Below are 13,926 nucleotides of genomic sequence, written 5' to 3' on the forward strand. Positions count from 1 at the left end.
TCGGATTTCTCGTGGCGTAGACACCGCCAAGCCTAGTTTTACAGACCAGAGAGGAGCAGTTGCTACTGTGTGCGCTCCTGTTCATTCAGCTATAGACAGTTGAAGGCGGATGCAACCGACCGTAAGTGAGAGACCAGCAGGGGGCTTTGATTCCACGCAGACAGCTTTAACTGATGTTTTCTGTATTAAGAATTCATCGTTGCATAAAAAGTTGTCATTTACGTGCGTTTGAAAACGATAAAATAATTTGGCATGAAATAAGTGCGTTTACCCAGCAAAGCCCGGTCAGTAACCCCGGCCTGCATTTGTACAGAATTATACATAATGTATTCTATTATCGTTAGTCTGTGAACCCTCTTTCCGGTTTGATTATTACTTATGTGAAATATTGAAACTGTCTGTCTCAAATGGCTTGTGTTAGCCAACAAGCTAACCCATATCAAGTGTTTCTATGTCAGTGGAGTGCAATGGGAAATCCTCAGTAATCTTCGCTCCTCTTGGGCCATTGCACGAAAAAAGCTGCCAAAACAGACGTGTAGCAATAAATAGTATATAGACTAAGATTGATTATGTTAAAGCTGCCCTAGATGACCTCGATTTGGTGGAAGTTAGCTTAGTAGCTCGCTTGGTCGCTAGCTTAACAGCTTTGCCATATTCGCTCCAAACCGTTTTTAAAACACTTTTGCGAAATAAAAGGGTGTTGTTAATCGTGTAACCGCGAGTGTGGTTTTAAAACTAGATAATAACTAGTTTAGGTCGCCTATGGGACCTGTCACTTCAGCTAGCAGGCTATTAAAGCATCACTGCACGATGGCTTTGCTTTAGCTTCCTATGTAAAATGGCTGCCAGGCATTAAACCAAATCCATTTTGCTTGTTATATTAGTTCTGATGAGTTAGTTAACAACTGTGTCAAATATTGAACGATTATTTTCCGATTTTGAAGGACTATCTGTCGTCTGAACTCGTGCTGTAGCAGAAGCCAATGAATTGTTACCCTCCAGCAGAATAGTGTTATGACTGTCAACTCTTGCTGAATATAATGGGTAGTTTCTGTATACTGTTCCTAAGATAAATTATGGAATCTCTTTGTAAATGATATCAGTGATTTTACATATTTTCTGAAGCCATGCATATGAGGATTTCACAGTTGCCATGCGTCTTATATGTGCATGCTTATAACATCCGCATCCATTTTGGGTTTTATGAATGCGCCCTGGTCTTACGATCAAACATCTCTCAAGTGCAAGCTCGTTTAGAAAACAGTACTATTCACCGCACAAGTGTTTTATTTTTCATATTATTTGATTTATCTTTGTTTCCTGTTTGAGAGATGGCTTCAGACCTCCTCTTCCTCTGTCCTCTGCTGCTAACTGGCTATGCCAACAAACAGCACCTAAGAAGGCAAAGGGCTTCAGGACTGTAAGTTCAGAGGAAAGTTTACACACTTCGTTTCCAGATGGCCTTTTGGAGGTCGATCCGTTCGCAAAACGGTACGAGCACATGCACAATACTCGAACCAGTCGCATTTAAGCAGGCGGGGGCACGTTTTGATCACATTTAGAGCAGGGTTTCGGTGCAAAACGTGTTTGAAAGGCAGCTAGCTAACTGGGCTAACACGCTTTATTATAGTACATACTGCTTCGATTGTGCATTATGTTTGATGAGAGAAAATCAAAGCGAGAAACAAAGCGGATTTTCGTTCTGCTGTATGCGTTTACGTGTTTTTAATAACTTGGGACACTGGCCATGAATATTTTTCTATATTCAAGGGCCCATTACTTCTGCAAAAAGTTACTTAAAACGACAGGAACTGTTGCATATGGGTGACTTTCAGAAGATTGCATGCGATTTTTGAGTGCACGACTTGACTTTTGATGGTAAAGAGTGAAAGATTCGTCAGTCTTTGTCTGATAATATAAGCTGCATGAGTGCTGGAAGCAAATCGGCGGGCCTCGTTTTTCATCAGCTATGGCTGTGTCTCAAAACCTTGTGAGCTATCTACTTAGACAGCATTTTAAAATAAGCAAACTTGGACTCCATTAAGTGAACTGGAGTGATAAAGAACCCAGATCTCCGTGTATTCACACCGAGATAGCGGTTGTGCAGAATATCAAGCATATGACCAGAATATCAAGATTATTGCAAGTTTACTGTACTGTTGTGTAAAAGCAACTTCATACATGTAATCACTATTAAGCGTGAGGCACCAAGCAGTCAAGTTTTTTATACAGGTCGTCATCATCCAGGAATATATATTTTTTAATATCTTAAAAAAATTCTTACATTTTGATATGAAAATCTATATAATATTGAAGTAATGAAACTTAGAAGAATATAAATATCACGGAACCTTTTAAAGTTTGCCTAATAATGTTTACTTAGTGGTTTTTAGACATGGAGCCACATTTTTTAATTACATACTTTATTGTGATCATTTATTTGCATTTTGAATGAATGCTGGTCCTGTCTTGTTCACAGATGGGTTTGGCATGAAGGCAATCCTGGAGCCTATCATAGAGACCAACCATGTCTGTCTGAACTGTTCGTCTGTGAATCCGTTCATAGATCAAAATCACTCGAAACTGCAAGATATACTTGTTTCAAATCCCATTGATCATAGCACCCTTTTGGCTTTTTTTTTTTTGCAAATGAAAACTTTCCTCATTAGTCTCTGTAAGAAAACTCTGTGTTGTAACCTTGGTTACAGTTTTCAAGTATCTTCAGCTTTTGTGCCAAACCAGTTTCATTTCTGTTGCAGAGACATTTTGTTGTGGAAATTTGGCTCAGGTTTTTCAGCTAGACCAAGCATCTATTCCTCAGCCCCAGGGATCATGGCCAAAGATGTGAGTATTCTCTAGCTCTGTTAGTTGTAATTGACTGGAAAATGAAGCGTAAGTCAATGAGTTGAGTTGAGTCTTGTTCTCCACAGGCTGGTCTGATTGAGGCCAATGGGGAGTTGAAGGTTTTCATTGATCAGAACCTGAGCCCTGGCAAAGGTAAGAGTAGCATTAGAATTTTGTGAAGATAATCGTGCACTGCATCACCACCTTTTTTTTTTTTTTCCCAAGATATCCAAGAATGTAATGTAATGAAGTAGTGCTTCACAAAAGCCCAAACACCTGCTTGACCGTAGTCATGTCAATCAGCAGCCATGTTTGAAACGCCTCTTGGGCCACCAAGTGCAGCTTCTATCTCTTTTATCGGGAAACATCAAATTCTCCCAAACTGTTCACTAAACTTACAATTAAATTTCATATTTGATGAATATACCAATGAAACCTGACAGCAGCTGTGCAATAATTGTTTCTATTTGCTGAAATAGCGTTATTAAAAGCCAGTGCGTAAGCGCAGTCCTAGGCGCATGTCTCGGAATGCTGACTGTTTTCTATAGTAACCGCCACATCTGCCATTAGACTTCTCAGATCGGTGATTGGCTATTTTATTTAGAGGGCAGGGCTTCTTGTAATTGATTGGCCATTTTGATTGGCCCATTTGTATTCTGGTTGTCTTTGACCTTACATAGCACTGCCTTAAGATGTCCTTTGAATGCTACCCCTGCAGGTGTTCTGTCTTTAGTAACAGTGCATCCACAGACAGTGACGGTTGGAAAACAACTGTTGCCAAAAACGCTGGGCCCTTCCAACGTGAACATCGCACCACACATGGTGAGTTTTGAACGGAGTTTGATTGCATAAACACTTAAATGTAAAGATCACATCACACTCAATTCCAGTGTCTTTCAGGTTTAACCTCCTGCCTGTCCATGCTCTTTAACAGCCAGTGTTTTAATCGAATGTTTGTTCTAACATTGCAAAAGAGTTTCCATGTATCGTAATAGCAAGATAATTGTGCAATCTACTGTTCAAAAGTTTGGGCTCAGTAAGATTTTTATTAATGTTTTTGGGTGGAAAAAATGTAGTGTAATTAAATAATATTGCTGTTTAAAATGGCTTTTATAAATTGTGCTTTTAAGATGTAATTTATTCCTTCAGTCTTCAGTGTTTCATGATCAAAAGAACATCAATTTAAAAATGTAACATCAAAATTTGATGCATCTTTGCTTAAAAGTATTCATTTCTTAAAAAAACTCACCTCCATATTTAAGCGGTATTGTATATCTTAAAGATTCTGAAAATCATATGCTATTATATATCGCTATACAGGTTTTTTTTTTTTCTGAATTGCCTTTTACACCTATAGTTTTGACAGCCAGTGAAATGCCATTGGCATATTGGGCCTGATTTATCTTTCCATCCATTTGAACTGTTTCATACATGATCAAAATGTACAATCATCATGTAGGAAACTCAACCTTTAACAAAACAGGGTCACATTTTTGTCGACAGGCACGAAAATCTTACTTTGGACATGGGCCATCAGGCCTTTTTTATTTTTAAGCCCTGCAAGTGGCGTTTGTTTCTAACAAATAAGAGTAGCCAGGCATCAATACGGGGAAAGAGCTTAGGAAACTGGAGATAAAAACACTTGTAGCGTTTTACCACGTAGCTAAAGTCATGATGCTGTGCTTACGCCATCTCTGAAACGAAGAAAGATAATTATTTGAATTCTGATCTAGCATTTCAGGGTGAAACAGCTTTATAAGAATGGTTATGTTTAGTTAAGTTTTATTAATGGAACAACGGGTAATTATTGAAGGAGTGAGGTACAGTATACCCTTTTCAGGGACCAGAGTTGAGTTTACAGCTGCTTTAATATATCAGAGGGATGCTGCTTTTAATGGCTAGATCGAATCAAGGTTTTTTTGGAAATGGAGCAGGCTTGCCATAACAAAAAAATTTAATAAATTTAGAAAAAGAGAAATTGTTGGCTCCCTTTAACTGATGCTTGCTGTTTAGCCACCTGCATATTCACAGCTGCTGTTGTTAATTCCTTGCCATATGTCAGTGAGAATTGGAAAATGTCATTAAAAACCCCCCATGTTGGCTTACGTTTGTCCTTGAATAAATGCTAACCTTCCTAACATTAAACTTTCATTTAGATAAGATACTTTGGTAGCAAGCATCCTAAACCTGATGGTCTCTATCACAGGTCATTAGCACACCTCAGAGGCCCAGTGGCTCCAATGTAATCCTAATGAACAGCCCACACACCCAGCTCTCAGTTTATCACCCAGAGTCAACCATCGGAAGCATCTCCGTGGTCCTCCGGGTGAGTCTTGCTTCAGCAGGCTACTTCATAACATGTAATGACATTTCTTTTTCAGAAATGGATTCAGTGGAACCAGGTGCTTTTCTGTTCTTCAATGCTGTATTTTGTCTTCAGAATGGGTTCAAAATACAAACGCATTTAATAATGTTTAGAATATTTACATTTATTTCCTTTATTCAGTTGATAAGGCTTTTTATAGTTTAGTTATTATTATATAAATTAATTTACTCATGTTAATTAACAAGGTAAGAATGGGGATAGAACAAAATTACAACTTTTTTAAAAGAATAAAAAAATAGAAACTCTTGTGAGAATCCACTATTAAACATTTATATTATTAATAATAATTTATTTTATTTAAAAAATCTTTTTAAATCAAGTAAATCCAAATATAGTCTTTTAGAAAAAAATTCTTAATCATAAATTTAAGATTTAATTTTAGTTTTCATTTTTAATAAATAATTCTCTCTCTTCTTGAACATTTGCATAGTAGGTAAAAATGGCATTAAAAAGAAAGTGTTGTTGTTATTATTATTATTATTATTATTATGGCTTTAGTATTTCAATAAAAACCTTGAATTAAATTAAGTTGTTTTCCAAGAAGTACCATGTACCATACTATAGAATCTTTTTATAAGGAAAATACCCACAAAGCAGTAGCAGAAGAATTCCCCCTTTTTGGTCATCTATCATAATGTTAAATATTGCACTATAATTTGCTTTTTACTCTGCTTTTCCTCAGAAAGAGGGGTAAGAAGGGGAGAAGAATGGAAAGGCCTGAGACATTTCTCAATGAAGGTTTGTGAAAGGTCCAGCGGAAAGGTGTCACAACTTACACGAGGTCGCTGATGAGCTTGTGGCCGAGTTCAGCTCTGGTGATAATCATATCTCCCCTAATGATGCGGTAAGCCTCTTCCTGCGGCTAGGCATTGATCCAGAGCTTTGTTTGTTGAGTGCAGAAGAAGTGCAGCTTTTTAAACTGATGAAAGAGTCGCTCATTCACATATCTCAAATGAATAGTGCTCTACTTTCTGTGTGTTGTCCCGGTTCAGCATGTGTATGACCAGAAGAACATTCGGCGGCGTGTATACGATGCGCTCAATGTGCTGATGGCCATGAACATCATCTCCAAAGAGAAGAAAGAGATCAAATGGATCGGCCTGCCCACAAACTCTGCTCAGGAGTGCCAGAACCTGGAGGTGGAGAGGCAAAGACGTTTGGAGAGAATCAAACAAAAACAGTCGCAACTTCAAGAACTTATCCTACAGGTGAGAAGCTGCTCTTTTGTCTTTTATAAGAATAATTTGAACGAACTTGTTCTGAAAGTGGATCTTTTCAATCGCAGCAAATTGCCTTCAAAACCTTATACAACGGAACCGCCAGAGAGAACAACAGACAAAAAGGCCCCCACCTGCCAACTCGGTCATTCACTTGCCATTTATCATCGTAAACACCAGCAAGAAAACAGTCATTGACTGCAGCATCTCCAATGACAAGTATGAAATCAAAAGCCAGGTCATTATAGGCTTTTGTTGAACTGATTTCGAATATCAGAATACTTACTTTACCACCTTTTTCTTTATTTGTTGTCAGGTTTGAGTACCTCTTCAATTTCGATAGCATGTTTGAGATTCATGATGACATTGAGGTGTTGGCGCATGGGCATGGCTTGTGGTCTCGAGGTGGGCAAGTGCTCTGCCGAGGACCTGAAGACTGCCAGAAGCTTGGTGCCCAAAGCACTGGAGCCCTACGTCCACGGGTTAGTACTGGCTGGTAACTACATCACGTATATGACACTGTAATCATCATTTACATAATGATTTTGTGTGCAGAAATGGCACAGGGGCCTATCAGTAATGTCTATATGACAGGGGCTTCGTCTGCTAACGGAGGCCGCTATCACGTTGGGAGGTGAGTTATTGTTGCGCACTTTGGTTTTCATTAACAAGAGTAGCTAATGAATTAGGTTACATTGACAGAATCTGATAATATACCACTGTGCAAAAATTTGGTGCATTTGAATTGATCAAAAGTGACAGTGATGAGACATTTTATAAGTTTTATTTAGATTAAATGCTGTTCTTTTGAACATTTTAATTTATCTGAGAATTCTGTAAATACTCGAGGTTTTTTTTTCTGATGACAGCTGTAAGGGTATATATTTCTTGAGCACCAAATAAGCACATTAGAATTAATGAAGGATTTATGTGACACTGGAGACGGTGCTGGACTTAAAAAGTACAGTAGGCACGGTAGAATAGTCTCAATCTATTAACAGAGCTCAAAATTAGTCAAACTTTCTTACATCCTTGAATCAAACACAAAATTAATTATTATGAATGCCATTTTCCTGCTACTTTTTTTTTTATTTTTATTTTTTTTATAAATGTGGCGAGCTGCCAAGTAATGTGAATGTGTGAATGATTTTATTTATGTATTTATGCCGTTAATTCAATGGCGGTAGCTGGATAGGTAAGAACTTTAAGCCTTTTAACTATTATCAAGCAGAAAGCGAGTGTATTTGGCTGTGAGGTGAAAAGGAAACATTTTGTGGGGTTGAGATCAAATAATACTGCTAGGGGCATGGTTCATTTTCTAAAACAAAACATTCAGAAATTAAATTGAAAATAAATGCCCAGAAAGAAATCAATGCTGTGCCAAAAAAGGTGTGATAAAGAGCAGCTGGAGCTTATCGAAATTGATCAGTTTGGATCAAAACCAGGGTTAATTTTAGACAATTTGGCCTTTGTCCAGTACACAACCAAGACATTTCCCACAAGTAACTTCTCTCAAAAAGCAAGCTCAGTTTAATTAAATTGAGAGTTACTTTTCTAAGTAGTTAGGATAGAACCAGGCATTTTATTTTCAAGAAATATTTTACAAAAAAAATTTTTTTTCTAAAACGGAATGATTTTGTTCCCCAAAGGATAGAATGCAGTGTTGCGTTACCATACACTTAGTCTTATGAAGCCATTTGATTACTGCGTATGAGGTGGAGGGAAAGAGCTTTAGTCGATAATGGGTTAACTATCAAAAGACTATATAGCATGCATGCTCTGTGGACTGATTTTGTGTAGTTCGGTTTTTAGAGTACTTTTCATATCGCGTGATTCATTTTTTCTTGACAGTGACGGTGGAGCAGATGGCACCATGGCCTCAAGTTCAAACGACTCCCACTACAGCGGCTCTCGGGTGGAGACCCCCGTGTCTTACATGGGCGAGGACGACGACGACGACGACGACGAATTCGACGAAAACGACGACGAGGACTAAGCTCGGCCCTCTTTCAGCCTGTCCGTCGTGCACAAGTTCTTCCAGCTGCCACGTCCGAGGATCGATCAACCACATCATTCTGTTTCCTCTTCTGCAACTCACCGTTTCTTTCACTCTCTGTCTAAGAAGGGCATTGAAGAACACGGGGCTTTAATAGGATGAGTTGTTTTCATCCTCATCTTTCTGAGCTCAGGACAAGCCACGTCAAATGCGCAGGCTGTGTGCTTCGCCTGCTGGGAATTCTAGTTTTCAGCTGAAGGACTTTGCTGAAGTTTAGAGGTGTCACTTTATTTCCTGTTGCAGCGTTCCTACTGGATGTTATCCACTCTGATCTGCATAACCCTCTGAAACCTTCTGTTCCGAAGAAAACCCCTCTTGCGTACAGCCGCCACGTCTGGCGAGACTGTTGAGAAAATGTTGTGTGATCTCTGTGAAGTAGTTTCTTCTGTTTTTGAATTATCTTTTCATTTTCGTTTGTTGTTTTTGAACTTGCTGGCTTGATTTGCATTCTGATGATTGGAGACTAATGAATCAAAGAACCTAGAAAGCTGGCTGCTATTTTTTTGCCCCATGGAGGGCAGGTCTTTGGATGTGGACTCTTTTCGGTATGCTGACCTGATAATTTCTATGAGGCTTTTGTAGAATCTCTCCTCCTGTGTGTGTGTGTGTGTGTGTGTGTGTGTTCGGCTCCTTGGCGTTCTGCAGAGCGCTGCTTTTTGGAGGACTCTGAGAAGTCAGTCTTTTTTTTCGTTTCGTTTGTTCTCTTTTGGTTTTGAGCTTCATAGGCCAACCTGTCCTAGAGACACCGGAGGACATCGGAGAAACTTGAGTACCTTAAAGCAGTTATAGGAATATAAAAATGCTTTGTTTCTTAACCACATGATATCGAGATTTGTTTCTAGTGTTCTCTCCGCGTCAGTAATTCCTTGAAGCGTGTAAGATTATTGTTGTGTATTAAAAGAAATGGGCTCTAGGTCTCTCTCGACTTCCCCTTTGAAAATTTCCTTTAAAAAAAAAAAAAAAAACTGAATCCTTGTACTGACTCCTCAAAGTAACTTTTCTGTAATCTAATATAAGTTTCAAATTTAAATATAAAGAATGTTTTAAGAATTCAAACTCGTGTTTATTTGCGACACTAATGTAATACTACTAATTTCAATAAACTTTATTTTGTACATGTGTCTAGTGTGACTAGATTGGCGCACAGGAAGTTGACGTGGCATAATGTTTTTTTTTCATTCTTTTCCCAGTATTTGAGAGACTGTTTGTACCTGTTTTAGTTTTGAATATGTGTACTTTTAGGATTTGTTTGCCAGACCACAGCCATTAAAAATTAACCATAAGGACTGTATTAGAGAACATTAAAGCTGTAATTTTCTAGACCTGGAAAAGTCATGGGCATCTATATATAGTTTTTTTTTTTTAACACTGTCAGTGGAGAGGTTTTGTAAATTTCAGATTTTTGTTCATGAGAACAAATATGACCGAACAGTCCCTGTATGATCCAGGGTCAAGCCCCCTTCAGGACTCTCCTTCCTATTATTCTGTTTGCAAAGACTGAACAAGTCCTCTTGGTGACGTCCTCTTTGTTTGTCACTCTTTTCCTTGAGGATGACTCTACTAAAATAGGATTTGTTATTTATTGTCACACACAATACTGTAAAACAATTGCATGGTCTGTAAATTCAGTTTTTTTTTTTTTTTTTTTAAAGTTCACTGAGGATGCATTTACTTGATTAATTTGTTTTATTCGTAGAGTGATATTTTAAAACATTACATTTTAAAATAATGTCTATTTGGGTATTTTATTGGTTAAATTAATAATGAATATGCAGCAACTTTATCTAGTCTTCAGTGTCACATGATCATCCCAGGAATTGCTATAATATGATTTAGTGCATTGTTTCCGTTTTGAAGACTGTTGTGCTGCTTAATATTTTGTGGAAACCAAACTAATAATTTATAGTTAAAATGATTACTGACCGCCAAGCTTTTGAACTGCACTGTATATTTAGGGAGAAGATTAGGGCTTTGATCCATGTTACAAAAAGCAATACAATTTTAATATTAACAATGATAGTACAAATAATTATATATACTGTACATAAATTAGAGAACAGAACCTTTTTTTTTTTAACACATTTCACACAAAAAAATTCAATTTCAGACTTAGAAATAAAGCGGATTACTGTGAGTTATTTAAAATAAGAAATTGACAATTGCTACATGGAGAAGTAGACAAATGAAGTGACAAGTATGAAATCGCAATACTTAAATACCTTCTGGAACAAAAAAAAAAAAGCTTACATAATTCTTCATTCAAAAAAAAAAAAAAACATACTTGAGGTATCACTTTTTTTATAATGTAGTTTTTTCCCATTCGGAATGGTAGCCCTAGGCAATTATATCTTGCAATTTTGCAGACATCCAACAGGTGGAGCACCTTCCCTTCAATGTTGGGGCTGCTGGGCTGCCATTTATTATCTCCCAAGTCATTCTTGTTACACATGGTGTTGTTGGTTCTCCTCTTCTCCTCCCTTATTTGGGCTGGCGTCCTTACAGTGGCCTGGTAGATCCTTACCTCCTCTTGTGGGTTCTCTTCCAGCAGCGTGACATTAAAAACATTTTTAAAGTTTTCAATGAAATGCAGGTCAGTTTGAAATCGCACCTGTCGGAATTGAAACGCAGACAACCAACGGGTCTTATAAAGCAGCCTACCCCAGACTTTTTGGACATAAACCAAACATGTTAGCTATGGTTTAATGAAAAACAAAAATAATGCCTGACCTTATTTGCCCACAGTAGGGTGGTTCCTGGCTTGCAGAAATACTGCATCGTGATCAGTAGATCCTCCAGAAAGTTGTGGTGATAGACCACGTCCGCACAAAACACATAGTCGTAATTGTCAGATGGAGCTGGGGAAGTCCTTTTCACATCCTGTCCCCAGACCAGAGCGGCCACCTGAGGGGTGTATCTGCAGCGGCCCCGTGTGTTGCGGGAGAGGTTAAAGTTCAGATTTGACAGGACTTCAGGCAGATCTGTGGCTGTGACCCAGGCACCTTGATGCGGAAAGGAAAAGAAATGGTAAATGTAAACAAATAGTGTCATATACATTAACCTTTGAACTTGGCAGGAAAAAAGAGATGTTAGTTTAGGTACCCAGTAAACTTGCCACTATGGACACCAGTCCTGTACCAGCTCAAGTTCCAGCACGGCTTTGTCCAGCAGATCAATCTGTTTCCGGTTCTTCTCCAAATACTGACAGAGAGCCACAGCCTGTGTGCACACATACATACACAGCTACAATAACTCATAATTATAGGGCTTTTCACATAAACAGTTCATCTCGTGTCATTCTTAACCCCACAGAATCCAGGTTTATGTTGTTTCTCACCTCCACACTGCTTATGATTTCGCTGGGTTAACAATTAATCCGCTGATGTTTTAACACCTCTAGTGCTCTTTATATAGCCTAAAAGTAAATTTATATACATTAAAATTATTTATCGTAATGGTATGACACTTAGTTAGTTCTTGCTATGAGAAGACAAAAACATCATGGACATTTACAGTTCAGTTGTTTTGAAAAATGACTGCACTGAACACAAATTTCATCTCGTGAAATATCTGGTACTGCACCGTGCTCAAAAAGAATTCAAGATTTAAAACCGTTCAAGTGGAAATTTCATTTTCAGACTGCTTAAAGTTGACACATAATAATGTAATATATAGATTATAACTGAATTCTATTGGTGGGATGTTTAATCCTATTGGAGAAATGCCCAAAACACACTACAAAAATTAATTTTGTAATGATTTTACAGGAAAAAACTAATGGTTCGTTATCATCTTTTAATAGAGACCATTTGAATTTTTTTAATGATTACTATTGGTGTTCTATTGTTGTTGTTGTTGTTGTTTTAGCAGGGATAATGTATAAATATAATTTAGTACCATTAAACTAAAAAAGTAAAATCATCCATTGAAAATACAAAATATTTAAGAAAATAAACAGCTTGACATTCTTATTTACATATGTGCTATTTCAGTGTCACTGATTGGATGAAGACAACGAACAACCTGTTTATTTAAATGTTCAATTTGCATCCTCAGGTTATTGCAGACTGTATTGTCAAGTTTTTTCTGAATGGACTTTTAATACTATCAAGGTAAGGTGGACTATTTGATTTCACCATTTTCCCCTAAACGCAGGAACACTGTTTAATACAACACGTGGATTTAAATGAATATAAGGCTAAGCATCTAGCCGTAACATTATCACACCAAGTCGTAACTCATATATAACAGGTACAGTTAATCACACCGTGAGCTATGGCAATGCTGTTTGTTTTTAATTTTGTTTTAGAAACCCTAGGTAATAAGCGGTGGTGGGCTTCTAAATTGCAAGTTTGAACACTACCAGGAGTTAAAACTTAGTTTAGAACGAAGAAAACACTGGGTTTGGGGTGTACAGAGTCCTATAATTTCTATTCTCACGCCTGGCCAGATGATTGGCGCCAAAAGAGTCCAGTGACTCTCGGATATTGATCTCCTGCCCGGTGAAGAAAAAACGTCTCACTGCCAAGAGAATAGAAGACAGTGGGCTCCCAGGCATTGCGTCTGTTCAGTGCCTCCTTCTGCATGTCTTTACAGTCCAGACCCTCTGAAAAGAGCACCAGATGTGTCATTGCAATTCAGTCACTGTATCTGGTGATCTGAACACCTGCATGAACATACACCTAAATACAGTGGGATCCAAAAGTTTCATACTGCGTTAAAATTCGAGCATTTATAAAAAGAGAAACAAGACCTATTTCTAAGTCTCTAAATCAAATGCACAGAAATGTAAATGTGTTTCAAAACCCACTTTTAGGTTTTGCCATTTTGCATCTATTTAATGTTTTGAATTCATGTGATCTCAAGTGCTTTTTTTTTTTTTGCAATCTGCTTATGCCCATTGACAGTTAGGTTTTAGGGGTTACATTTCCATAGAAATCCTACTAAACTGCTAATTTGCATTTTTTATTTACAGTTTTTTTTGGAGCCCACTGTCATATTGCTCCCATATTTCGACCCTCTACTTCTTTACCTTCTTCTGTGTTGTTTGGAGGTGGTTTAACAGGGTCAGGTTGCTTCATGTTTCCTTTTAGACCTGGACTTCCTTCGATCTCCATTATGAAAACAAGCCCAAATGTCTTCTATATTGAAAGATTTCATTTGCAATTCACAATAAATCCACTTTCTTACAACACCCTCTCACATGCATTTTCACCAGTAGTTATTGGATTTAGGTGTCACGCAAAAGCAAGCAAAATTCCATGCAAAATGAATTTACTTAAATTTCACAAACAGCAATGAAAAGGAAATCTCACACTCTCGCAAGCATACGGTATGGAAACACAGAAACAGACCTGAGGCTTTACAGTTCACATCCTCAGGGCAAATCGACTTTTATAAAGAAGAAGCAATCCTCTGCTCCTCCC

The 13,926-nt window shown here is 37.8% G+C and overlaps 2 pseudogenes; one reads left to right on the forward strand and one right to left on the reverse strand.

Moving 5' to 3' along the window:
* Positions 1–52: 52 nt before the first annotated feature.
* Positions 53–8,643, forward strand: LOC122351227 (annotated as a pseudogene).
* Positions 8,644–9,222: 579 nt separating this feature from the next.
* On the reverse strand, positions 9,223–13,688 carry LOC122351715 (annotated as a pseudogene).
* Positions 13,689–13,926: the final 238 nt, after the last annotated feature.

This window comes from Puntigrus tetrazona, chromosome 9, assembly GCF_018831695.1.
Source record: "Puntigrus tetrazona isolate hp1 chromosome 9, ASM1883169v1, whole genome shotgun sequence".
Classification (NCBI taxonomy): Eukaryota; Metazoa; Chordata; class Actinopteri; order Cypriniformes; family Cyprinidae; genus Puntigrus; species Puntigrus tetrazona.